Source organism: Ictidomys tridecemlineatus, chromosome 1 (assembly GCF_052094955.1).
Source record: "Ictidomys tridecemlineatus isolate mIctTri1 chromosome 1, mIctTri1.hap1, whole genome shotgun sequence".
Taxonomy (NCBI): domain Eukaryota; kingdom Metazoa; phylum Chordata; class Mammalia; order Rodentia; family Sciuridae; genus Ictidomys; species Ictidomys tridecemlineatus.
The window spans coordinates 103,977,623-104,005,596 of NC_135477.1; the positions used below are offsets into that span (position 1 = coordinate 103,977,623).

The 27,974-nt window shown below is 37.8% G+C and overlaps 1 long non-coding RNA gene and 1 pseudogene across 3 annotated transcripts in view; one reads left to right on the forward strand and one right to left on the reverse strand.

Annotated features, from left to right (window-relative positions):
* Nucleotides 1-27,974, forward strand: part of LOC110598231 (uncharacterized) — a 400,762-nt gene that overhangs the window by 114,109 nt on the left and 258,679 nt on the right. For all 3 annotated transcript variants that reach the window (XR_013437201.1, XR_013437199.1, XR_013437204.1), the window contains exon 3: nucleotides 3,885-3,959. This is a non-coding gene — a long non-coding RNA (uncharacterized LOC110598231). The remainder of the gene's footprint in view (nucleotides 1-3,884; nucleotides 3,960-27,974) is intronic.
* Nucleotides 16,838-18,170, reverse strand: LOC101970647 (elongation factor 1-gamma pseudogene; annotated as a pseudogene).

Consider the following 27,974-nt stretch of genomic DNA (forward strand, 5'->3'; position numbering starts at 1 on the left):
ATTAACCTCCTCTGAAGCTGCTCCAAGTGGGGTGGAAATAGCTTATTGTCATTTACTGTTTCAGAAACCTCCATACTTGCTGGGAGATAAGGATCCTTAGAGTAAATCATAAGAACTTCTGTATCTTGATTGCTGCTAAGGTATCTCGAGGACCTAAAGTGGCTCATCAATGAAATAGTGCTTGTGAAAATTTTAGAACAAAACCCAACAGTTCAAAGTGTATTCTTCTTGGGAAAAACTATTCCCAGCCCTGCGCCCTGCACTGTCCCAATCCCTGTCACACAGAACAGGACAAAGGAAAGTGATAGAACAAGACCCAGGGAATGGGAACAAACCTAGCTATTGGCCTAGCCACTCCTGCTTAGCACCTGTCATTACTTTAGAGGAGAGGACACTCAGTCTAACTACCCAAACCTACCTCTGTGTAACAGCTGCTGTGTTGTTTCCATTTCATCCAATCACTTAGTAAGCTGTTTCCTGCTTATCCATGGTTGACTGGATCTTTCACAAATCCTCTTTGTTTGAAAGCCCCAGTTTAAGGCCCTATTCCATTACCATGCAACAGCCTCTACTGTCTGAGTGAAGGGCTCTAGCTGGTTGGGTCCCAGGTACCTGATGACATGAAATGAGGTGACAATTCCACAAAAGTGCTCTGGACAGGGGGAATGACATTGCCCCTGTCAGAACTGGCAAAAAGATGCCACTCTTGGGGAATATTGTCACCAGTGGATGCTGCTCACAGCCTTTGTTCATGCAGATGAGTCACACAGATCATCAAAATCCTCCAGAATGCTTTTAAAACATATAATTTCCTGTGCCCTGTCACCTGATAGTCTAATTCTGTAAGTTTGACGTGGCACCCAGGAATATATTTTCTAAAGCTTTGTAGATGATTGATTGCAGGAGCCTTTGACCTAAACAATTGATCCTTCCCAAAGGAATGATTTATCCTGAATAAATGGGGAAGGTTTTGAACTTGACATGAAGGACATGAAGTGAAGGGTTCTATGTAGCTACCAGACTGCCCAGGGTAAGGCCTATTGTCTAGCTGGGTGAGTCTGGGCAAGTGACCTAACCACTGCTTTGATCTTCATCTCAGTTTCTTTGCTTACCTAAGTTCTTTTTTTTTTTTTTTTCATTTTAAACACAAGGAAACAATAACATTTGACTCACAGAATTAAAGAGACAACATGTGCCAGATATGTAGAAATGCTCAGTATTTATAAGTTGCTTTCATTATAATTATTATTGCTTGCTCAGAGCCATAGAACCATTGCCTACCTGATTGCAATTTTATAAATTTTGTCATCTACATGAGTCCAGTTCACTGTATCCTTTGGACACTGTCCTTGTGCTGCCCAACACTTCTGATCTCAACTGCCTAGTTCCCCTTCTCCCACCAACTGTACAGACATTGGCTGTTTTTTGATAAATCTCTTGTGCAACCAGTTTCATTTATGATAATTTGTCCTCTTTATTTTCCCCCCTGACAGAATTATTTAAGTTCCTTCGGATACATAGCCTTTAATTTCCAACCGGTCGTCTTTTTTCTTGCAATTTAAACCTTTTTTGAATTCTTTTCTTTTAGCTGCTTAAATCAAATGCAGATTAAGAAGGGAACAAGGTAGGCTGAGGGTAGTAGGGAGATAATCTGGGGTTTCCTACATGCTTTCTGCTTAATTTTCATTCAAGACCATGCTAGTGTGATGAGCCCCAGAATGCAGCTGTCCTTTGGTGGCTTAAAAGCTTATGCTCTTATCGGAGAATTTCCTATGTCTTGTTACATTACTTTACCAAAATGAATAACATCTCCTCAAGCAACTGCTAAGGTATAAGGGAAGGCTTTATGAGAGACTGCTCAGTGGTGAGGATAGTAATGATGGGTCAAGAGAGAAAGAGTATTGCTTTTTATTCACAAATATTTGATTAGTTTCCTTTCCTTTGGGTTTTTTTTTTTGTGTGTGTGTGTGTGTGTGAAAAGTATTGGTCTAGGTGCTTAGAAGAATATGTATGAATAAAACACAAAAATCGGTGTTGTAGAAAGGTTCCAAAGGTGAACATAAAATCAGTTGTTTTACAATAAAAATATTTTTGTTAACATTTGGAGGGCAGAAATATTTTAAGATGTATTAATAATTAAGCCAATCAAGGATTAGGAATTATGACATTTTATAGCATGCTTGGTGAGGAAAGATGTTAATGATGTTTGAATTAGGGGAAAGAGACCAAGAGGTGGGAGGTGGAGAGGGAAGGAGGAGGTGCTGGGGAGTGATATTGGCCAAATTATGTTGTTATATTGTGTGCACGTGTGAATATGTAACAACAAATCCCATAGTTATGCATAACTATAATGCAACAATGAAAATGTGGATAAAGAATAAAACTGGTTTTGATATTAAAAAATAAAAAAACAAGTTATAGGACTTAAAAAAAGGAGTAAATGTAATAAGTTTGGCTTTGATAAGAAGTTTACATTTTCAAAAGATAGACTGAATATTGAAAGGCATTAAATTTTTTCCTTTTGGTTTGAAATTTTCTAGAAAATGTTGATGAGGCTGTGAGAGTCTAAGATAAATTGTGTGCTATAAAATTTACAAGTGTTGTTTGACAGCAGTCATTCTCCAAGAAGTAATGGAAATCTCTTGAATTCTTCACTCGTTGGTGTTTCTCAGTGGAGCAGGAGCGATGTCCTTAAGAAGAGTTAGAGGGAGCAGTGGCAGGAAGGGTAGGAAAGCGTGACACTGGCTTGAAGATGGTGCTCTCCGCACACCTACGTGGCAGGGTTGCCTGGTGGGTGGAAGGGTTATGTGAGGACATTCTGTGGCAGAAAACTGAAAAAGGTACAGAAAGGAGAGGGTATTTCCCTCACCTTTAAAAATGCAAAGTACTTTAGGAAGAGTCACATCTAAATTTTCTTATAAACATCTTAATATCATAGGAAAGAAAGCCACCTAAAATTGTATCTTAAAAATGGTTCTATTTTAGTATATTTAAATTCCATATTAAAATGCTAGAAAGAAAAAAAAAGCACAGCTCTTAAAAGACATAGAGGGGGGAAAAAAAGACAGAGAAAATTTAGAAATCCCCAGAGTGAATTCAGCAAACTGTTATTGAAAATCCAGCTTGTGTCCAGCACTTTGCAAAGACCTCTTGATTAAAAAAAGTAGGCTAAAGTCCATCTCTAGTTCCCAAAGAACACACAGTATAGTAAAAGGCAGGGGTAGGAGGTGGGAACCATTATACACAACACCAGATAAACACTGTTCAAGGTTATAAATGGTCGATAAGGTTGATTTCCTCAAATTTCAATGGAGAGGTTAGCTGGTTCTCAGTATTATCAGGTTTTTCTCTCTTTTCCTCTTTTTACCTTTATGACATTTTTGTGATCTTACAGTTTAAATTGTAAATCCTCTCAAATCCTTTTGAGATGTATCAAGATGTAGTTTTAAAAAAATTAGTAAAAATCAGGTGTGGTGGAGCATGCCTGTGATGCCAGTAGGTTGGGAGGCTGAGGCAGGAGGATCACAAATTCAGTCAGCCTCAGCAATTTAGTGAGGCCTTGAGCAAGTTAGTGAGACCCTATCTCAAAATAAAAAAAGAAAAGGGCTAGGGATGTGGCTCAGCAGTTAAGTGCTCCTGAGTCCAATACTTGGTACAAAAAACCCAAAATTCTTTGATACAATAAGATTTTAATACACAAATCATAGTTATAGTAATCTTACTGTTATATAAAATCACCTCTCAAAAAATGGGCTATTCAGAAGAAGGCTTGGAGTGATCTGGAGGGGTAGGCAAGGGTCAGGATTTTTCCTTATTTGAAGAGATGATGACTTGGCAATTTCCTTACAGTCATGTCACTTAGCCTCCTGTTCTTTTTATTCCAGCTGAGGGATAAAGAATTAGGCCAGGACTGGGAAGAGAGGGCGTCAGTGAAGATGGAGCACCTTCCATGTAAGGAGGTGAGTGCAAGTAGTTCTAGGGATACAGGGTGGGAAAATAAGGCCCATCTAGGCAATGAGGGTCCCAGATGGTTAAAAAGATGTCTAATCCCAGGGATTAAGGTCAAAGATGAGATGTCACTCAGTGGCTCCAAAGAAGGATCTGGTGAGTATAACCCAGATATTTCTATTTTAAAAAGTTAAGTCAAGGGGCTGGAGTTGTGGCTCAGCCGTAGAGCACTCACCTAGCATGTGCAAGGCGCTGGGTTCGATCCTCAGCACCACATAACAATAAATAAAATAAAGGCATTGTGTCCAACTACAACTAAAAAATATTAAAAAAAAGTTAAGTCAGGGAAAATCTTCTGTTCAGACCTAATGGAACATGGTTGCTCTAATCACAACACTTAGGACACCAAATGTGTGGGTTTTCCACACCAGGAATTTCTCCTCTTCACTTCAGACACCAACAGCACATCAACGATTCAATTCAATTCTAACTTTCCAGATTTATGGCATACCCCACAGGTTGGAGTTCAATCCCACAAGACTGTCCCCCACTTTAGATGCCATTGCAAACAGCGTATTATAGATGCTTCTGTACAGTTTGGCTCTATGACACATTCCCCTCCTCTGGTTCAAAAATTTGCTGTGACTGCTCAAAGAACTCAGGGAAACATGAATATTAGTTTATTATAGGGGATTTTATAAAGGATATAAATAAACAGTCAGATGAACAGGTATGCAGGGCAAGATCCAGAAGGGTTTAAACTATAAATTGTAATTGTTTTGGACCCATGGAGTTTGGGATATGTCACCATGTTGGCTAGTGGATACATTTACCAACCCCAAATGATCTCCCAATCTCTTTGTTTAGGGTTTTTATGTAAGTTCCATTTTGTAGATATGGTTAATTAACTGGTGTTTGCCTTAACCTCTAGCCCCACTCTATCCCTGGGAATGGGGGTGAAAGATCTACCCTTTCAATCACATGGTAGAGTCTTCTGGCAACCAGCCCCCATCCACCAAGTGTCCTCAGCATAGACTCAGGTATGGTTAGAAATGGTTTGATATTAATGACAAAAGATGTTTTCTCACTCTTATTTTTTTTTTTCTTTTCTTTTTTTTTTATTGTTGGTCGTTCAAAACATTACACAGTTCTTAATACATCATCTTTCACAGTTTGATTCAAGTGGGTTATGAACTCCCAACTTTACCCCGTATACAGATTGCTGTGTCACATCAGTTACCCTTCCATTGATTGACATATTGCTTTTCTAGTGTCTGATGTATTCTGCTGTCAGTCCTATTCTCTACTATCCCCCCTCCCCTCCCCTCCCCTCCCCTTTTCTCTCTCTATCACTCTTATTTCTTTAGGAAATTTCTATTGTTTTATTTAGAAGCTGTTTTGGGAGCTGGGGAAAAGGACCAAATATATATTTCTTATTATATCATAAGAAAGGATAAGAAGCAAAACTGTTAAGATGAACAAGTACTGACAGGAATAAAGATCATGGGTTCTGGGCTGGGGCTGTAGCTCAGCGGCAGAGTGCTTGCCTAATATGCATGAAGCACTGGGTTCAATCCTCAGCACCAAATAAAAATAAACAAATAAAGTAAAGGCATTCTGTCCATCTACAACTATTAAATAAATAAATAAATAAATAAGATCATGTGTTCAAAGGGACCAAATTATTTGTATGGTTTTAAATTTCTTTTATCCTGAATTTCAGGCTTAGGGATGTAACTCAATAATAGAGCACTTGAATAGCAGTATAAAGGCCTGGGTTCAATCCCCAGCACCATAAAATAAAAACAAACAACAATAAAGAAGCAGCATCTATGAAGGCTGAGGCAGGAGAATCACTTGAACTCAGGAGTTTGAGACCAGCCTGGATAGGGTTAACACAGTGAGATTCTGTCAAAATAATAATAATAATAATAATAATAATAACAACAAAAACAATAATATAGTTATTGAGATTTTTATGATAAGCATTGTTCATGGATAATTTTCTATTTATATCATTCAGTTTAGTAAAAACTTCTTTTATACAAAAAGAAAAACTGAATTGTATGCTAAATGTTCTGAGAGGTATGTATGGGGAAGGTCAGTGGGAATACAGCAGTTTCCTGACCCTCACCTTATGTTTGAAAGTTACATTTGAGAACTATATTTTTTTCTATACATAACAAATTTAAACATATTTGGTTTAATTTATAAAATAGGCATAGAAAGAGATTAACAATAATAAGTCATAACAAAACAACAATTATAAGAAAAGTTAGGTGAATATGCTCTCTTTCTCTCTTGAAATATCTTATTGTACTTTTACCTTTTCACTTAAAGCTGCACTTTGCAGCTTCTCTTTGGCATATTTGAATTACCAGCATCACTACTCTTGTGGGGCCACTATTAAGCAAAATGGGTCTTACTGAACACGCTGAGATACAGTAACAGATAAGGGGGTTACTGTATATTATTTCATCCAAGACTCTATTGTCTCCATTAGTGGCAACTACACAAATTGCAGGCATAGTGATCTTGTATGAAAAGAAATAACCAGCCTTGCAAATCAACCTACTAAGCTGCACTAACCATCCAATTGTGGCGGGAATTGGTTGGTAACCACTTCAAATCAAGAATGGGACACATTATAATTGTTTATTTCTCTTTCTTTCATTATGTGAGAGCAGGGACTCTATTTGATTTATTTTAAGTTATGTAACTAGAACCTAACACTGTATGACACATAGTCGGTTTTCAAGAAAAATTATTAAATGAATGAATAACTCTGGTGAAGGGAGAAGTAGAAAGGGAGAAAAGCCAAGAAAGAAAATGGAGAAAACTGAATTGTAATTATTTTCCAAGAATCATCCTTGGCATGGGTGACTCCATGTAGAATGGCATATTAAGTAACAAAGAGTGTCTTAATTTCAGTTTTCCCAAATTGCAGATTTATCTTTCCATTGATGGCATGTTTCTTAAAAACAATGTTAGATATTTGAATGATACGTTCCTTTTTAGTCTAGGACTAAGACTTTGGAGAAAATATGTGGAGTTTCAGTCCAAAATATATTTGAATCACCTAAAATTCATCAAATAAAATAAGACTATTGCCTCTAGGGAAACCTTGGCATGCAGTATTACTGTCCATTTGATATAGAGTGGGTAATGTAGCACCTTTCTGAAAGTGCCTATTTAATTCATCTGAATTAAGTGGGAATAACTGACAGGAGAGTTTTAACCACAGAGGTAAAGTAACTGTCTGAATTGCAAAGCCAAGAATGAGTCCAGGTTAATGCACACACATTAAGAAAGGCACTGCAAAGATGTGAAGTAGGGGCCTTGAAAAGGATCAAGGATTAGTGCTTTAAAATCGTGATAGCACAGAGAAAAAGGCATTAGGAACTTATAGCCATTTTCTAAAGCAACCATTCTCACCCTGAGTGCAAAGGATGCCTTTCAGCTCGAGTGACTTTTGCCGTTGCCTGGTACCAGAGAGCTGAAGCCTTGGCAGTCAGCTGCACACAGCTTCTTCCCTGCAGGAGTGCCAGCAAGGAGAGGCTTCCAGAGCATGTCTGCACAGGAGACCTGAATGCTTAGGCTCCTTAGGTTCTAAATAAGGAGATTCATTCTGACTAAGAATCCTTCTTAGTCAATCCTTGATGAGTACAGAGATGGCAGCCCTGTTGATTTCATTATGTTATTTAAAAGAGTGTGTTGAAGAAAATGTTAATAGGTCCCCATGACTGATGATATGAATGATATGCATTATACCATAAGAAAAGGTCAATTTTTGCATACCTCATATTATCATCAATCCCTCTATTTTGTATACTATCAGCTTGACCTCTTTAGGCCCTCCCAGAATTTCAGGATACAGTTTCAGACATCAAAGAAAAAAAGAAGGATTATTTTTCAATGACAAGTAAATGAATAAAATAGCTTGACCATTGCCTCTCGGCAAATGCACAAAAATTTTTAGACAGTAAATAAATAGAAAGTTGTTTTAAAGTGCAGTCCACCCGGAGAAGTAGTCTGGAGATAAACACAAGAGCAAGAAGGATGGTTGAAAAGGAGAAGAAATCTGGACAGGATATTCTTCAACCCTGTGTCTCCAAGTGTGGTCTGTGGACCAGTGCTGTCCACAGCCCCTGGCAGAAATTCAGTCCCTCTCATTCCCCTAACTGACTGAATCACAATCTGAATGTTGATTCTCAGGTGATTTATATGTACACTGAGGTTTGAGAGCTTAGTTGACTCTTGGAGACCTGAGAGGCAGGGATCTGAGAAAACCTGCATTCTATGGGGGTTTTCAAACTTTTCTATATATGAAAAATTGTTAAATAGGCAAGTTCAGGGCCCAGATCAAAAAGATTCTGTTTCCATGTGCTTGTGTGTACCTAGAAAATTTGTATTTCTAATAAATTTCCCAGGGCTTCAGATATTTATGGTCACTGACAACACTTTAAGAAACCTCTGTCATGGATATCAAGATCTCACAAAGGAAGGGAAAATCTGTTGAAACAGTAAGCCTTAAAAGCCTTCCTCCTCAGAGTATTTGAGACAGGAGAAATGGTTACAGGACCCCACGTCCTGCTCTTTCTAACTTTATGTTCTAGTCACGCTGAGCTCTTTGTGCTTTCCTCAACTCACTGCATGCTTTGCTATCCTGTTTGCTCTGCTCTGGTTTCACAGTCAGAAGGGCCAAATTTGGATCACTGTGTAAGGCATGTACAGTACTAGTTTTGTGACCTCAGGCAAGCGATTCACAATCTCTGACACTTGGATTCCTCATGTGCAAAATAGGCCCTGTAGTACGTGCTTTGTGGGATTATTGCCACAATGACAAGAGAAACGGCCTGTGTAAACTATGTAGCATATTATTCAGCATGTAGCAGACATGGTTTTTTCTTCTTTTCAGGCTGAAGAACTACTTTTTTTCCTCTAAAACTTAGTTGTTCTTTGTAGGGTTCCTTGACAATCTCCCCTTGCTGCGCTCTCAGAGTACTTAAAACATTTCTCTCTTTGTGTCTCTTTTGACAGGTTGTTATTAGTTTGTTCTCTCTCTACCAAACTGTGAGCTCATCAAAACAAACGACAAAAGCAAACCCTATTTTATCCCTCTGTAGTTTTAGCATCTCACACAACATAATAATGGCAAGCTGATTGTGTGCAAAGCCCCGTTCTCAACGCTTAACATATTAGCTCATCTGAATCCTTGGAATAACCCTATGAGGATTCCTGGATGGGGAAACTGAAGTATGGTAAGGTCACACTATGAAGTGACAGGCCTTAATTTAAACCCAACAGTTTGGTTCCAGAGTTCAAGGTAGCAGACACTGAATGGAAGCTTGTTAAATTGCTTTGCATAGTGAGTTTTTTTTTTTTAAGAGAGAGAGAGAAAATTTTTTAATATTTATTTATTTTTTTTAGTTTTCAGTAGACACAACATCTTTTATTTATTTAAAAAATTTTTTTTATGTGGTGCTGAGGATCGAACCCAGCACCCTGTACATGCCAGGCAAGTGTACTACCGCTTGAGCCACATCCCCAGCCCCTGCATAGTGAGTTTTAGCAACTTCAGGAGAGATCTTTCTTCTCAAAATAAATAAATAAGTAAATAAATGGTGTTCTAAAGATGTCAAAAGAAGAAGTCAAATCATTATTCAATTTTCTGATGTGTCTTATTAACCTGAACAAACATCAAAACAAATCACACATATAAAATGTTTAATGGGTTCCTTCTGAAATGAAACCTTGAAGCTGTTATGATATTGCAAAGATAAGAACTCAGATTATTCCAAAGAGCAAGATTTTTGTAGAACAAGAGTAAATGAATATAGAGATTCTGATTCCTGAAATAGAGATTTCTCTTTTTAGCTTCATTGAGGCATGATTTATATATAATAAATTTCACTCATTTAAGTGTATGGCTTGATGAATTTTGGTAATTATATATAGCTACATAACTTCCAACACAATCATGATATAAATTATTTCACTCTAGAAAGAAAGTACCCCATGCCCTTTGCATTTTCTCTTTTCCTCACTCCTAGTTTGCATAGTGAGTTTTATCAACTTCAGGAGAGGCCTTCCTTCTTTAAAAAAAAAAAAAAAGCAAAAACAAACAAAAAAAATCAAAAGGGTGTTCTAAATATAGTGACAGAAAGCCATTGATTTGCTTTCTGTTACTATAGTTTTGCCTTTTCCAGAATTTCCTACAGGTAGAATCATACAGTATGGTAGTCTTTAGAATCTAGATTGTTTTGCTTAATATATATCTTTTGAGATTTATCTGCATTGCTTTTATTCATAGTTTTTGAATTATTAATAAATAGTATTTCATTTTATAGCTACATTTGATTTGTTTATGCACTTATCAGTTGATGGGCATTTGGGTTGTTTCTCATTTTTGGTGATTATGAATAGACCTGCTATGAATATTCTTTGTGTGGAAATATGCTTTAATTTCTCTTGGATAAATATCAAGGAGTAGGTTTCCTGAGTCATATGATAAATCTATGTTTAGCTTTACAAGACACTGCCATTATGTTTTTCATATGGCTTTACTGTGTTGTATTTCTCTAGTGATGTATTAGAATTCTGGTTGCCTCCATCCTTGACAATACCTGGTGTTGCAGGTCTTTTTAACTTTAGCTATTATAAAATCACAGTGGTAACTCTGATTTTAATTCACAATTTCTTGATGACTAATGATGTTGAGCATCTTTTCTGAACTCATCAACCATCTGCCTACCCTCTTCTGGGATTGCCTGTTTAAAAAAATTGCTCTTAAAAAAATTGAATTCTGTAGCTTCTTATTGAATGGCATAAATATATGAACATATAACAACACTTGATGGTGTATAACAACCCTGAATATAAGTCCTTTATTAAATATATGTTTTGCAAATATTTTCTCACAGTACATGGATTGCATTTTTGTTGTCTTAAATTGTGTCTTTTGGAGATTAAAAGGATTACTTTTTTATTTACTTAATTCATGTTTTCTTTTTTGTGCTTTTTGTCTTAAGAAATTTTCCCCTAACCCAATGTCACAAAGATTTCTTCTTTAGAAGTTTAATGCTTTTTTACATTTAGGCCTACCCTTTGTTTCAGGTTTACCTTGTGTTTGACATAGAGGTTAAATCCTGCTGTATGTAGTTCTGCCTTCTTGCTGATGTGCCACGTAGCTCATCATGTAACCCTGTGGGATTAAACATGGCCATGTAGAAACTAGTTATAAGAGAGCATGTGGGTGTGAGACTCAGGGAAACATTTTAGAGCTGGTAGCTATTCAGTTCTCAGGTCCCACAATAAATGGTATTGTTTAAATTAGGCTTGTGATTTTTCATGTGGGATGTGCAAAAAGAATGTGAGGGAAAAAAATTCATAGTAGATGAGGAACTCAGGTAATTTTCTGAAGTCATTAAACTTTGAGTAGATAGATATATTCAAATCAAAGTTTATTAGATAGAATAAGGAATGGCTGTAGTGCCTATTTTTAATTCCAAGTTTTGTTGGATGTTTTAACTAGTACACCAGTAGTATTGTTTTGCTTTTTAAAAAACTTTTCTTCCCATTTCTAGGAAGCACAAAGTCCTTATTGGAAGGGCTTCATTTCTTCTTGCTGCAAACCTGATTGAAACAGAGAAGGATCAATCTCAAGAAAAATTCTCAGCTTGAAGTCTTTTTTCCTAGCCTGCTTTTTTCCCATTCCCACATGCTTTGATGCTAAGATAGTCTGAAGTTTCAAAATGCCAACAAAATTCTCTGTATTTGGGCTTTTGGGGATTGTTAATTATTGGTGGCAATGGATGAGTGTTCAGCACCTTGGAACTTTTGCAAGAGAAACTTAATAAGGATACGTTTGCTGTAGTTGGAAAAGTTTTTGATGAACAGCTGACCTTTCAAATGTTTATATGAGTTGAATCTCTGAACTCCTGTTAGGAAGGTCCAAGTTCTAATTCAGACTCAGACACTGAATCTCTTTGTACAGAGAGCTTTTAAATATCTTCAGCTTTAGTTTTCACATTTTGTTTTACAGGTCAACTTCACCTATCAATTAACTGGTTAACATTTATAAAAGTTTTGAGAGGATGAAACATACTCTCTCAGAGCAGTGCCCTATTGTTCCCTTTCATGATTATGGTTTGCTATTCACACGAAGTAAGTGCATTTGCATTGTAGAAAGGAAATGATTCTACAGTTCCCTAACCAGGGGATAGAAAAAACATGTTCCTTTTACACAGAGATTGTGAATAAAGCTTCCACTGTTTGGAGGGGAAAATGCAAAAGGAAGCCCAGTTGTCTGGATTAGGTCACTTAAAAATACCTTTAAAAATATTTACATAAAATCTCCACTGGCTAACTGATTCTCTGAGCATATTCTGTAAAAATTTTTCTCAATTCCTTCTGGAAATTCACACATACATAATATTTTTTGTCCATTTTGTCTTACATGAGGCCTCAAGTTAATGGTGCTCAGAAGCCAATCCATACAACTAAAATAACTAGGAAGGTGGAATCTGGAAGAAAGTTGAGCCTGAGACTTCATAGAGCCGGCATGGTGGTGCATGCCCGTAATTCAGCAACTCAAGGCGCTGAGGCAGGAGGAGCAAGGGTTTGAGGCCAGCCTGGGCAACAGAGAAAGACTCTGTTTCAAAAAAATAAAAAGGATTGTGGATGTAGCTCAGTGCTAGAGTACTTGCCTAGAATGTGGGAGGCCCTGGGTTCAAGTCCCAGTACTGAAAAATGGGGGCCTCCTTTCTAACTATGCATCTCCCCTCCCCACACTGCCCCATTTCACTATAGTATTTCTTCTTTTGAGTCATTGCGGAAGTGTTTCACTTAGGTGGGTTCATGTGTTGCGTATCACCTGCCCCAATTTGCCTGGTGGTCTCTCCCTAAACAGTTTCACAAAACTCCCATTGTGTTTCTAGACAGTATACAGGGAGCAGCAAGCCAGGACACTTCCATAGCTTCACTGGAAAATGTCATTTTGAAATCACTCCAAAAGTGTTCGCGTCATTTTGCTTATGGATGGAGTATGAAGGGAATTCTCAGAGAATCATATGTCTTTGATGTAGAACTTGATTTGGTTCCCATGAGGGAAAAGACAGTGTTGTGTTATTAGAGACATGAAAGAAATCAAGGGATATAGGCATCTCTAGTGGGGTCTGATCACACCTGGAAGATGGTGATCTCTGCTACATTCTATACCTGGAAGGTATTTGGAATGGAGATCAGAGGTCACACTTAGGTGTTTTATTTGGCCTATATTTTGCTCAAAAAAATTTTTTTTCTTTTGAAGTCTCTGGCTCAGTGTTTAGATATTCAAATGCAAACAAAACCATAAATGATCCTAAACCCCAAAGTTTATAGGAGATTTCACATAAAGATCAGGAATTTCAGTTTCTTTTGAAACCATGGAGGATCTGGCATTCCTGGATCTGCATTTGTAAGTGGCAAAAATCGACTATATTGGAGCAGCAGATACTCTTTTGGACACTCTGAAGCATGTCCCCTGGCACCATGATGTGTAATTTTTGCATACTCTTGTTCTGAAAAGGATGAGTGACTATCATTTTATCTCTATTCCTTTCCAAAGAAAGGAGCTATCTTTATAGAGAGAAAAGAATGATTAAGATGAAATATTTTGGCCTTTTTCAGCTGTTTTATAGTCAGAAGTTCACAAGATTATCCTTATATGAACTAATTCACATATATTTCTGGTGCTTTGTCTGAGAGAAAGGTGGAGAGCAATGCATGTGTTAATTTTATGTATGCTTCAAAAGCAAATTAAATATTTTTTTTTGTAAATTTTTAAAAAATGGCGTATCTAGAGATTTAGGGCCTTTTTTATATGAAAACTTTGTAAATGTGACTACTTGACTACAAAATAAGCCATTATCCATGGCAGCTTGGCAAATGCCAGGGTTATATTCATACCTAGAAAGAGGTAAAGTGACATCCAGACACTACCAATACCTCTTTAGTGCAAAAGAATGGGTTAGTTTGTGAAAGAGCCTTTATTCTCTGATAGTTTTCTTTTATAATCCTGCCTTATCCACTAGATTACACGCAATTTATAGTGGACACAAGTAGCTCCCTAGATTTTCTGGCATTTATTCTTCTCCTTTTCATCATCTGGATTTCTTTTTTGGGTGTTATCTCTCTTCTGTCCAATGTAGTCCTGGGGAAATGGGGATAGTAAATCAATCCTCTTTGCACTCCTCCTGGAGAAGTACTGGGTTCTTACCCTCTTGTGCTGTGTAAGCCAAGAAAAGGGCAAATGATCTCAGATGGGAAAGCTGAACTTTCCTGGTTAATTGACTCTTGAGCTGAAAGCAATAATTGAAAGCAATAGTTGAAGTTCATGCACTCCAGGAATATTGCCATCATGGTCAGGTATTCCTAGTCTTGTTCTTACCCTATTCCCAAATCTGGTTCTCCACGTTCTCTGTCAATTTCATGAGATTCTCCAATATTCTGCCTTTTATTTTGGTAGAGTGTTTTCTGTTGCATTATAATTCAAGTGTTCTAACTGATCTATCTAAGTTCGGACCCTGTTTCATCACCTCCAGGGCTACCATGTTGGTCTACTCCTCAGAAGCTGCACCTGGTATATTGTAGTATCACCATCTAAAATACCATATTATTTTTCTGTTGAATTCCTTCCTTTTTTCCTTCCTTGCTCCCAGTGTGGGGGATTCAACCCAAGGCCTCATGTATGCTAGGCAAATGCTCTGCCTCTCAGTTACATGTCCAGCCCTTTCTTAGTGATTTTTAAAAGACTGCCTATCTATGCCCACTGCAACATAACTTTCAAAAGGACAGATGGTGATCTCTGCTACAATCTAGCACATGGAATAGTGTGTGCCACACTGATGTTTTGGACATATGATGAGGCCTTGGGGGAGTTATTATTGTTATTGTTAATATATTATCATCTTTGCTTATATCTATATGATCTAGCATGATGCATACTGCAGAATAGGCACATAATACATTTTGGTTTTGTTGTTAAGCCTAGCTACTATGACTGTTAAAGAGGATAGAGCCATCAGGATCTAATCCTTTCATGGTTTCCTTTGGTTAAATGGTCTGTAGTAATCATAGGGACTAACTCCACCCAGTATTTGAGCTTGTGTTCACTTTGATGTGGGGGGCAGGGGGGGGAGAATACAAAACCATCAGGACAAAACTTGCTTAAAGAAAGGTTCAGATTAGTTTCAGCAAGTTTACACAGTCAGCATTTTGGAGGTGAAGCTCTGAGGTTGAATTAAGCCAAGAAATACAATTGATCATGCTAGTCTGCAAATTTCATTTGTAAGTTCAGTTGAAGTGTAAGTGGAAGGGGATCATGTCATTAGTTCTTTTAGAAGCAAAGATTTCCAGGATAGGAAAATATGTGTGGGCTTGCCCAGTCAGTGAGAGATGGGCTGTCAATGAAGTTCCCAGGGACACTCCTTGGGAGAGAAACAAGGACATAACAAGGGACTATTACTAAGCGAGACGTTTTGATCCATCCCTTTATTCTCTTCTCACTGCCTCCCCCACGAGTTAAACCAAATGGTGTGGTATTGTGATGAAAAGATAAAAATAATTTTAATCCAAATTTAGTCCATTCTTTCAATCAAAAGAGTTTTTTCTTCCTTCTGTAATCAGGCATTCTAATTTTCTTATCCCATTCCAAAATTGTGTCTTTTAGGTTGGCAGGGCTTCAAATGGTTTTAATCATAATTTATAATTATTTAAGCTATTTCAGTGATGAGAATGTCTATGATTATAGGATGCTGTTGAAAAATGAGTTTTCTTTCAAAATCTCATTGGTCAGTTTTGATTTAGTTAGAAAAAGAATCACAAAGGCAAAAATATAAGTTTTGAGAAAGTACCTTTTTTAGCTTGAAACACTAGCTTGTCTTCTTCTCATCAGAAGTAAAAGAAAGATTTTATTATAAACATGAGAGAATACTGCTAAAGATGAACTACTTGTAACAAGAAGAGAGCTTTTCCTTCAACAATTTTGAAATGCTGAGATACTTTCATTTTTCTGTTATAACTCAGTTCTGGAACCAAGAATTTCTTCCTTGGATTGTGAATTCCCAAACCCTAAGAGCAGAGTCCAAGTTTTTTTTCTGAGACTCTTTTTCTTCTTACTAAAAAATAATAAATGGCACTGGCAATATTTGAGTTAGATAAATCCAGGCTAAGGTAAATTCAACTCGTTCACACCTGCTGTTCAAATCAAAATCACCTGGGGCCCTAGGTTGTTCCCTTGTAACAAAGTGTCTGAGGAAACAAGCAAGGAGCTCCCTTAGTGGGGATAGAGGATCAACTCAGAGTTCATGTGCATGTGACAGTTGATGAAATAAGATAACCACCCAAGACTTCCCAGCAGGAGTTCACTGTTTTATGGAAGTGGGGTTTGTTTCGCAGGTTGTTAATGAATATTCAGATGACGGAATCAAGTTTCCATTTTTATTTCACTTTGTATCTATTTCAATAAGTGTTTTGTATAGATGAGGTAAAATAAAGTACCTGTCCAGCTTGGACAGTGTGATCATTTCTACTACTTATCAGATAATGTGTAGTCAATGGAGCAACTTGGAGGCTCTAGAGAACAGGTACTATTCCTACTAATTTTTGCTCTCCAGAGTCTAGCATAGTGCTCAGGACATGGTAGGAGATCCACACATGCTTAATGTGAGACATCTCAACTAAAGAGATGATTTTTTATTGTGATCTAGGTTTTTGATATATAAAAATATCATCAATGATTTCTCTCTCTCTCTCTCTCTCTCTCTCTCTCTCTTTCTCTTTCTCTCTTTCTTTTCCCCCATGTTCAGTTTCCTTTAATGAACCCCATCTCCCTGAAGGGCAGCTAGGTGATGGTAAGAGATGTTCACTTGAAGATCTTGCCCTGATGGAAGGCTTTGCCCACATGCTGGAAGGCCCCCTCCCAGGAAGAGTACTCTCAAACCAGGGTCTGGGTCTCCTCGCTGCCAGGATCCAGTTTCTGCCATGCGTATGACTCTCAGTCTACATGACAATCTGGACTCAGTGGAAAGGCAAGCTCCTGGCCTTGGAAGACCCAGACTCCAGAAATGGAGCTGCTATTGTTGGTTCCAAAGAGGATGACACTGGCAAAGGTGTTCTTCCTCAGATTTTCCAATCACTGAAACATTCCAGTGATGAGGTTGCAACTCATGAAGGTCTGGGTGAGCTCTTCAGGAAAGCGGTACTCAGCGTACCACAAAGACCAACCATCCTTATCAAAATGCTCCCCAAAATATGGCAGGGCCACAGAGAGCGTGTCCTCATTGGAGTATTTGCATTTAAATTCATCCAACACAAAGGTACTCTTAGGCAGGTGAGCAAAGGTTTGGTCCTTGGCCTTGGGCTCAGTAGCCAGTGCCTGCTCACATTCATCCATCTCCTCCTCTGGAGCTGAGGCGGGTGCCTTTTTTTTCCTCTTTCCAATCGGCCTGGAGCTTTTGCTCCTCTTCCCGCAAACCCCTTTCTTTCCGTGGGGTCTCCTTTTCAGGCTGTCTCTCTGCAAACTTCTTAGCATCAAACTGAGCCATCTTCTCACACAGTTTCACCTCCCCCAAGACAGCCCGTAACTGGAGCTGGTTAACGCAGGTAAGGAACCAGCGACTGGTATTGGGAAAGGCCTGGTGAAAAGAAGGTTCCAAGACCTGTTTATAGAGCCACAACAGGGTGCAGACAACTGTGATGTCAGCCAGTGTCACTCCTTCACCCACAGGAAAAGTCCTTGTCTTCAAGTGAGCATCCAGCAAGCCCAGAATTCACCTCACCTCCTCCTTTGCGTTCTCAGGGGCTTGTTTGTTGTGGTGCATGATGGCCAAGGTAGGGAACACCCAGATACTGGCTGGGGGCACTATGTCACTATCAGCAAAGCTCACCCACTGCACCACCTGGGCTGCTGCCTCTGGAGTACTTCCCCGCAGCTCTTCATTGCTCACATAGTAGACGATGGCATTGCTCTCAAACACACAGAATCCATTGTCACCCTCAAATGCTGGAACCTTGCCAGAAGGAAATTTGTGGAGAAATTCAGGGGTATGGTTGGTTTGGCTAAAGTGGAAGTGGAGTGGTGTGGAGAGCACGCGGACCTGAGCCCCACTGTACTGAGCAGCGATGAGGGCCTTCAAGGCCCTTCAGTTTTCAGGGTATGTGTACAGGGTCCCAGCTGACATGGTGCTTCTGCAGATAAAGGGGGTGGGGCTCTCATGCTGCTGCAAAGTAAGCCACCAGGGCTTATCAATGATTTCTTTCTATCTATTTTTTTTTCTAAATGATCTCTTTGGTTTGTTCTATTCAAATAAATATGGCATTAGAGGTCCTTGGGGGTACATATATAAGGCTTATAATAAGAGTTGCCTAAATTTGAGCAAATTTAAGAAGAACACTCATATCCACTATTTTAGCACATTTGTATCATCTCTGTGATGTCCACAATCTTAGAGGTGGAGTGGTTTTTCTTTGTCATTATTTATTCTGACATCCAGACCAGTCCTCTATTTTACTAACCGCATGGTGGCTCACATTATTTACTTCTAATAAAAAAAATTTCATTCCTAAGTACTGGTAGAGGTTAAAATAATGATGGGGAACTCAGAAATAAGGTTTCTGAAACTTTTATATTCTTGGCATGAGTTTTAAGGTGTTATTTTAGGTGGCTATTTTTCCAGTTAAAGTTTGGAATGATGGGAAGTCCACTCTGATTCTCTTCTCAGAGTTGCAAGACCTGATGTCCTTTTCAGTTGCCTCCTCATCCCAAATCTTTAAACATCCCTCCTCCTCCTCCTCCTCCTCCTTCTCTCTTCCTTTACCCTCTGATTTTAAATATCTTGAATTGCCCCCCCACAAATAGATGGGGTTGACTCAGATTTAACTGCAATTTATTATATCTTTCACATTTTTCATCTAAATGTGTTAACCCCCTACTTTTTGCTTATATTCTCATCCTGTAAGAATTATCTCACACATACATAGGTAGAGGTTCATACATGTGTACAATTAATGAGCAAGGTGATAGCGGCCAATACCTGTATTTCTTAATACTTTTAAAAAATATTTTTAGTTATGAATGGATACAATATCTTTATTTTATGTTTATTTTTTATGTGGTGCTGAGGCTTGAACCCGGTGCCTCACACAAGCTAGGCAAGCACTCTACCACTGAGCCATAACCACAGCCCCCTATACTTTTTTTTTAATTTTTAAATTTTTTGTGATAGATGGACACGATACCTTTATTTTCTTTATTTATTTTTATGTGGTGCTGAGGCTCAAACCCAGTGCCTCACACGTGCTAGGCAAGTGTTCTACTACAGAGCTACAACCTCGGCCCTCTATACTTCTTAATATTGACAACAAATACTTTAAGCATTGATCTCATGTCAATATGAAATAAGTTAGTAATAATGGTAACAAAGCAATATAAATTATTTAAAACAAAGCTGAAGGTTACAGCAACTATTAATGTATAACAATAGCGTGTACTGAAGGTAACAGTAAAGTTATCTTAATGCCATTTTACTTTATGCCCTGTCACCTTATTTACTCTGATCTTTGATGTTTAGATAGGACATCAAATGACTTTAATGACTAGTCTTCTACAATTATCCCTTTCCATTAAAATTTTAAAACTATCCCTATCTTTAGAACTCAGTGTTACTGCTTGCTGTGTACAAATGTATCTTAACCCAAGGGGATAGTTTATATTTATTGCAAGTGCTCATATTTTACCAAATCAGGCTCTGATTTAGTATAATTCTGAGCCTGTTACTTATTCTTCAGCCTTTAAGAGCAGAACAAGCATAGGATGTAGTCTCCAAAATTAATGACAGTATTTTACTTAACATTTTAAATGTGTATAAAGTGCCCTTATATTTAAAGAGTGAACCTTTGGGTTGATAGTTCAATGATTAAAGACTACATGAATGTCATATTTCATGGTAGATATGAATAATTCTGACTTATGATTTCCAGTGACCTCAGTGACTTTTCTCTGTGATGGGGCAGGCATCTAAAGGTTAGCTTTTCAAAGGTTGAAGCTAGCATAGTGGTGAAACTGAATCAGATATGTGAGTGGATTCTTCATCGAATGGGGGACATTGTGAGAGGGGCTTCTAGATTGTCTGCCTTTGAATCCCGGCACTGCCATTTCCAGACCCTATGGAACAGCAAGCGAATGATTTTGACATTTTTCTGTTTCTTTCTTTGCAAAAAGGGAATAATAATAATAGTACTTCCCTCATAAGGTCATTGTGAACTTGAAATGAGATACTCAGCTTAAATGCTCAGTTAGCACTCAATAAAAGTCAGGTAGTTGTTCCCTCCTCCTTCTCTTCTTTCTTCTTACCTTTCTATGAGATATTGCTATCTTTTTTTTTTTTTTTTCAAATTATCTATTTGCATTTGCTTGGATTTACCTGGCGCAGAGGACTATTCTCATTCCAAGCACTTCCCTTCCTTTTCCAAATTGGCAGTGGTATGGAATGCTGTCTCCCTAATTTGTTGCCCCTTTCATTTTTAGAATTTTGATATTACTTAGTAAGAGAAAAAAAGAGTTTAAAGGCATGGGGAGGGGATAAAATGTAATTCTAAAGACTTCTTACATTTATTATCCTTGGTCTGCTTCTCGTTTCCCTCACAGGGATGTTCTCCATTTGTTCAAAAAGTAACTGCTTTCTCTTTTCTCAATGAAGACTGGCTTCCAGAAGGATCAGTGCAGAGTGTGGTGGGCTTGTTTGATGGGGCGATTTTTTATCGATTCCCATTTCATCCAGGAAAGTTCCTTCTGGTAATTCATTTGCAAACTCAGCACAAAGCCTGATATATTATTAAATTCTCAAATTGAGACAATATTTTTGTTTGCTTAGTATAGAATTTACAATTTTACAAAAAATATATCACTGCAATTTGTGAGGAAAGTATATTGAAATACAGCCTATGAAATCTATCTTCAATGAAGATATTGTTGAAAATGTTTCATTCTGTCTTAGAAAAAGTTCCTTGTCTTGCTTTAGGATAAGTGATTATTGATTTATCTTCCTAAGTAGTTGTTCTGTTTTATCTGAGAATTTGTATTGTATGCACTGTTGAAGCTCATCTTTTTGACATTTTGCTCCTTCAATTTGTTTCCTCCCTCTCTCTCTCCCTCTCTCTCTCTCTTTCTTGCATTTGTTTTAGGAGCTTTATGTTTTAATTATTTTTGTAAACTTCCTTAAATATTTCCTGAAACCAAGATAGTCTCTGAAACCTTTTATATTTGTGAGTATTCAAATCATGACATCCTACAATCCTTTGTTTCCTCACAATAATGACAGCTATCATTTGTTTATCTCTATGTATTACAGACTGTGCAAAAATACTTTGTAATAATCTGTTAACTTCCATTATTAGCACTATGCAGAGAACATTAGATGAGAAAACTAATAAAGAGGCTAAGGTCATAACATTAATAAGCCAGGAAGTCATATTTTGAAATCATTTGGACCCAAAGCTGGGACGTTAGCCTCTAATTACTTGAAACAAAGTGATGAAGTGGATTGGTCCCCCATGTTGTGAAGGCATATTGACTTACTTCATTTGTACATTAGGGGCATGAGTATGTTTGTTATATAAAACTTCATTAGCAATGGCATTTGAACAGTTCAATGATCTAAGCCTTTGAAATAGGTTGGAATAATTTATCATTAATATAAAATGTCAAATTATAGATCAAGGAGAGTATAATAGACATTATTTTTATGAGTAGTACTAGAAAGTGAATGCAAGCATGCTCTACCACTTAGCTACATCCCTAGCCCCTTTAACTTTTTGTGAGTCAGGGTCTCACAAAATTTCCATGCTGGCCTTGAGCTTGTGTTCCTACTTCAGCCTCTGGAGTCACAGGGGTTATTTTGGAGGGGAAGTACTGGGGATTGAACTCAGGGGCACTTGACCACCTGAGCCACATCCCCAGCCCTATTTTGTATTTTATTTAGAGACAGGGTCTTAATCCCTTACTTTTGCTGAAGCTGGCTTTGAATTTGTAATCTTCCTGCTTTAGCCTCTGGAGCTACTGGGATTATAGGAATGTGTCACTGTATCCAGCAAGTCACTGGTATTATAGGCATGTGCCCTCACACTCAGACATAATAGATAAATTTATGTGCAATCATCCCCAAGATAATATTTCCTTAGTTGATTTAAAATTTATAGAGAGGCTGGGAATGTAGCCCACTGATAGAGTGCTCACCTAGGAGAGGTACTAGGGTCTGAATTAGAACAATATATATTCCATGCTTGTATAATTATGGCAAAATGGATTCTACTGTCACGTACAACTAAAAAGAACCAATAAAAAAGTGAATTGTCAATTTATCTGAAAATGAACTCATATCATTGAGTATTGCTACTTGCTGTGTCTGAAAACTGAAGTGATTCCAGCCATACTTTCTAGTTGTATAGATGAATTGTAAAGGAGAAAAGGACAGCCTGTTTTCTTCTTGTCTTGATTGATAAGTCTAATCTTTTCTTTACTCTAGAATATTCTTTATGGTCTTCCTATGGAATATTAAATGACAAGAGGAAAGTTGTTTTTCTCCCTCACTTTTTGTTCCCAACTCTCTTTAAGACATTTTTTCCTAACAGTTTTGGAGAGCATTCTCCTTCCAGGCATTTAAAAGCTTTTTTGGCATGTAATGTTGCCAGTGTTAACACTGGCAATTGGTGCAATTTACAACAGTGCATTAAATATAAATCTCATTTTTATATCACTTGCTTAAAGTTGATTTGTGATAAACCTTTGTTGTTAATGATAGATTTTTCTTATGAAATATTGCATGTGTCACCCATGCAGTTGAACTATATGGATGTAGGCAATTACATGTTAATTTAAGAAGTATCTGTGAGTCCCTACAAATTCATTTTTGTTGTGTCTTTGTTAGCTTTGAATAAGGCCATGATGAATTTCTGTGTCCTTGAATTAGGTAATTTCCTGTCTGGGAAAGAGACACTGAGTCATTAAAATAAAAGATTTTAAGCACTTTTTGGAATTTCAGATTAGCTTCTGACATATCTGAGTAACTTCTCAGCCTTGAGATATTTTAGTGGCATCCCAGTCCCCTTCATGTGATTAGAATATTGTAGTTTATATGATCATTTAGCAGTTTATCTCAAGTGCTTTGAGATTCCCCCGAAGAACATGGAGAATCATAATAGTTTCTAAGTATTTCTAGTCTGTCTCTTTCTGTGAATGAATGGGCCATTTGTTTTGGTTTTCACTGCACTGTATTTGATTTTAGTTTTGACCAGGGTTTCCTTGGCCTTGGCCTCTGCATGGTTGTTTTGCTTAGAGCATTCACCTTCAGTGAGTCTGACTTTTCTCTTTACTTCTTTAGTTCTCTAGAGACTTTTTGGTTTCTGGTTTATTTTTGTTGTTGTTGTTGTTGTTCTAGGTTCTGTGCCTTTACCAAATTAGATTTCCTCCCGAATTTAGCCTTGCTTTTTAAAATAGATGATGAAAGTAATATTGTCCCCCAACTTTTCTCAACTTCAGCTAAGGTTTGCATGACAGAAGTAAGTCTGACTGAAAATGATCAAAGTAGGTGTTTTCACAACTATCCTAACAGCGACACATAGGTAGTTACTTTGGTTTGCATAGGGGAAAAGTTAATTCATTATATAAGGTCTTTGGGCATTAGAGCTTAATTCTCTTGTAGAACCCCAGTTTAGAAAGACAGTAAAACTTACTTTAAACCTATACAAAAGGGAGTGGCAGGGTGACCAATGTTTTGTCAATGCCTGCATTGGACCAAGTAACATATGGGATACCTTTAAATGGATTTTCTCATTTAATATGGGAACTTACTTGACAATTAAGGAAATAGGACCACTTATGGAGCTTTAGTTCAAACTTTCCTGTGGTTTGAGTATTTCTCAAGGGTCCATTGTGGTTAAAAGCTCAGTCCCCAGTGTGGCACTATTGGGAGGTGGGTCCATTGGGGTGTCCTTAGGTCTTGGGGTATAGGTATTTCTAGTGACTTTGTTGGTAGTTCTTGTGCAACCTCTTTAGTGGTTCTCAGAAGAGATGTTTTAGTCAGGTTTTTCACTGCTGTGACTAAAGGATCTGGTCAGGGCAATTGTAGAGGAGGAAGAGTTTATTTGAGGGCTCATGGTTTCAGAGGTCTTAGTCCATAGAAGGCTGGCTCTATTTCTCAGGGCTCAAGGTGAGATTGAACTTCATAGAGGAAGAGTGTGGCAGAGGGAAGCAGCTCACATTAGGGTGATCAGAAAGAAGAGAGAAAAGCTACTCTCCAGATACAAATATGTACCCAAAGCCAAGCCCTAATTCCCACCTCCTCCAGCCACACCCTACCACTTGAGTTAATCCCATAAGGGATTAACTCGTGACTAGCCTAGGCTACAACCTAATCATTTCTCCTCCAAACCTTCTTGTATTGTCTCATGTGATCTTTCAGGGAACACCTCACCTCCAAACCATAACAAGAGGGTTGCTCTATAAAGAATTTGGCCTCACCCATCTTCTTTCTCTCTGCTCTTGTTCAAGATATGATCCCTTGCTCCTACTGACACTCTCACCATGATGCACCACCATCCACTGTCCTTACCTTGGGCCAAATGCATGGGGCCCTCATTTGACCTTGGATTTTGAACCTCCAAAAATGTGATCTAAGTAAACCTTTTCTCTTTATTAAGGTAGCTGCCTTAGGTATTTGTTTTGTAGCAATGTAAAATTAACACAATTTTTATTATCTTTTATTTATTTTAAAGGCTTATAGGCAGGAAACCCAGGATAGATCACATATGATGGTTCATCTTGCAGCTGGAATGATAAAACAAAGACTTTGAGATCTTTGAGCTACCTGGTAGTAGGGGCTAAGTCCATTTTTTATTCATTTATATCTTTAGCACTAGAGTTTTTTGCCTATTATAGGTATATGATAAATATTTTTTGATAAAAGTAAATGTAAGCTATGTAGATTGCATATATTTGTTTTTAATTTCCTCCAAGATAGTTTTTCATACTTTCATTTAAAATTTGAAGAGATTATTAATCAGTTATAAGTGTGGTTATGCTCTTCATTCAAGTAGGTAAAAATTAAGAGAATGCTAAGCTTAAGTAGATTTGTTCTGTGAATATGATGGGAATAAGAGGCAGTCATCAACAGGAGCAAGCATTTTCCACTGAAAGTTTGTCACAGGGAGCTAGGATGTCCTGGTTCCTTGTGTCACTGGCTAATGCTACACTAAATGAGATGAAACATGATTACAATAGGACATGTTCTCCATCAGGAACTGTCATGAGTCATTGCTTTTATTGGAAAGAAATTGTTCAGTAATATGAAGACTTTGATACAAAAGTGACCATGATTGGCACAAGAATGGTCTTCTTCTCATGAAGACCCTGGTACCATTACTAGATCCATTAAAAAATAATTATTCTGAAAGTGAAATCAGAAATGTTTACCTCCATTATGTGTACAAAGAACAATGTGATTTTGGTGATAGGGACAACACTGAAAATATGAAATCATTTAGAAAATGTAATAGCTTTGGCAAGCAGAAAAATGTATACAATTTCAAATGCTATGAGGCTGTTATTAATTAAAATAGCATTGTCTGGATTACCTTTGATAAAGATTCAGAGTGTGATATTATAAGATTTTCCTTAAAATTAATTGTGCTTGGTTGAAATCAGTATGCCAATGTTGTGACAGTATATAAAGTTCCACTGGTGTTTTCATGAATAAAGGCAGAAGGTAAGGAAATGCATGTACACACAATTTAAAATGAAAGGAGGAAAAGAAATGGGTAAAAGGTTGATGGGGTGAATGGAGGCAGGAAGGAAACAGAAGTCATAAACACAGGATAATGATGAGATCCTCAACCCCTGGGAGAAAAGAGAAATCTTGGGAAGATCTAGTTCTCCTATAGGGAATTAAGCTATAGAGCTGAGGGTTCAAAGGTGTCCTTCCAAGGTTCTCAAGATTAGATAGTCTCCAGCTGATGTCTGGATAACATTAGTCAGCATCTTGAGTTTTCCCCCAAGATTGTGCCAACTTCTTCCTGACTCCCTGCTCCAACCACCACCAGACTTATAATTACGAAAGCCAAAACCTAGGAGTCATTCTTCCTTTAACCTTTTCACTTACCTCCCATAACCAACCCATGAGCAATTCTGTAGTTCTATTTCCAAAATAAACTTTGAAACTATTTGCTTGTCTCCTTCTCACTGTCACCCCTGATCCCAAGCCACCACCATTTCCTTCCTGGCCAACAGCAAGAGAATTCTAATCTCTTTTCTAATCACCTTTTTTGAACTCTTGCACGCTACATTCCTTTCTTTCACAGTAGAATGATACTTTAAATCAGTAAATAAAACAAACTCTCTTCTTTGTTTAAAATCCTCCAGTGGGTTTTCATAACTCTGAGGACAGTAATGCAAACCCCTGTGGTGCTGAAGGGAACCTGGCTGAGCTACCCACTCTCCATAGGTCCAGTCTCACTACCTGCCTTGTGTCCTCAGTGGAACCACGATTTCTCCTGCCTTAGAGCCTTTGTTCTTGCTATTTCTTGGACTTGACTATCTTCCTTCTTCTCATCCCATCCCATTTTCTCTTCCTTCCATCTTAAAATCCCTCCTTGTTGAGGCTTTCTCCTTTTATCCTGTCCAAAGTGGTCCCCATTTATTGCATTGCTCTATTTCCTTCATAGAACTTGTTATGATCTACAGATTATTTGTGTATTATTTCCCTTCCATTCAGAGGCAGGAACTTGTGAATTTTTCACTGCTGTGTTCCCATTGCCCAGAATAATATATGGGACATATAGTAAACACTCCATCAAAATTGGTTGGGTAAAAATTTAAAATGTTGAGATGTCACAAAAGTCAGTTTTGCATAACTGTAATAATGAAATAGCCAAGGCAGGTCTTTATAAAGGAAAGGTTTTATTTAGCTCACAGTTTTAGAGGCTGAAAGTCCAAACAGCATGGTATAGTCTCTGGTGAGTGTGATGCTTGGCCATGTCCCCTCACAGTAGATGATCATTGTTGGAGTGCATGTGGGAGGAAGAGATCCCATCATCAAACAGAAAGCCAGGGACCAGTTGGCTCTTACAATATCTCAACTCATGAGAAATCATAAGTCCCATGAGAGTGACCTTAATACCTTCTGAAGAGGCAGCTTCCCCAATGACCTAAGGATCTCCAACTAGAACCTATCTCTTTAAGTTACAACACCTCCCATATAGTTATGAGGACCAAGCTTACAACACATGAACATTTGGGAGACACGCTCAAACCATATTCAAGCCATAGCAGATATTGTTCTGTGTCTTTGGGAATCATTGATCTACCACATCTCTCTCCCTGTGGCTTAGAGAAACCCACAAACCTTGCTACCCCATATTTCTATTTTCATATTGCTTTTTCCTGCTCTCTATTCCAAACAAACAAATTAACTCATCCATATAGGCCTCTGGAGGGTGCTTGCATGTGGACAATCTCCAGGGTCCTCCTAGGATGGCAGTCATGACTGACTCTCAGTATAGAGGTATAGGTTGGGTTGAGCTTGGGTTCCTGATGAATTCTTCATTGAAGTCTGTTTGCATTTTTCATTCTTTATCTCCAAAGTAAAGTGACTTTAAACATGTGTATCAACAAACCTTGCAGACTTCTGAGAAGGAACATTGAGGTTGTGTTTCCCTTCCTGAAATCAATTTTAATAAGAGAGTACTTAGAAGAACTTTGTGGGGGGAGTTGCATATTCTTATAAGTCTGCAATTCTGATACAATTTTGGTTTTACGTTTATATTTTCCTTTTTATAGCATTCTAAACAAAAAAATCATATGAGCATATTTTGTATTCTCTGGAAACCCACTTTACAACAGAGGGTCATATTCTTCTCAGTGCCCATGCATCTGTGTTCACGATTAGTTGGCACCAAGTGAAGGCTAAATGATGTGAGTTACCCCACTGTAGAAA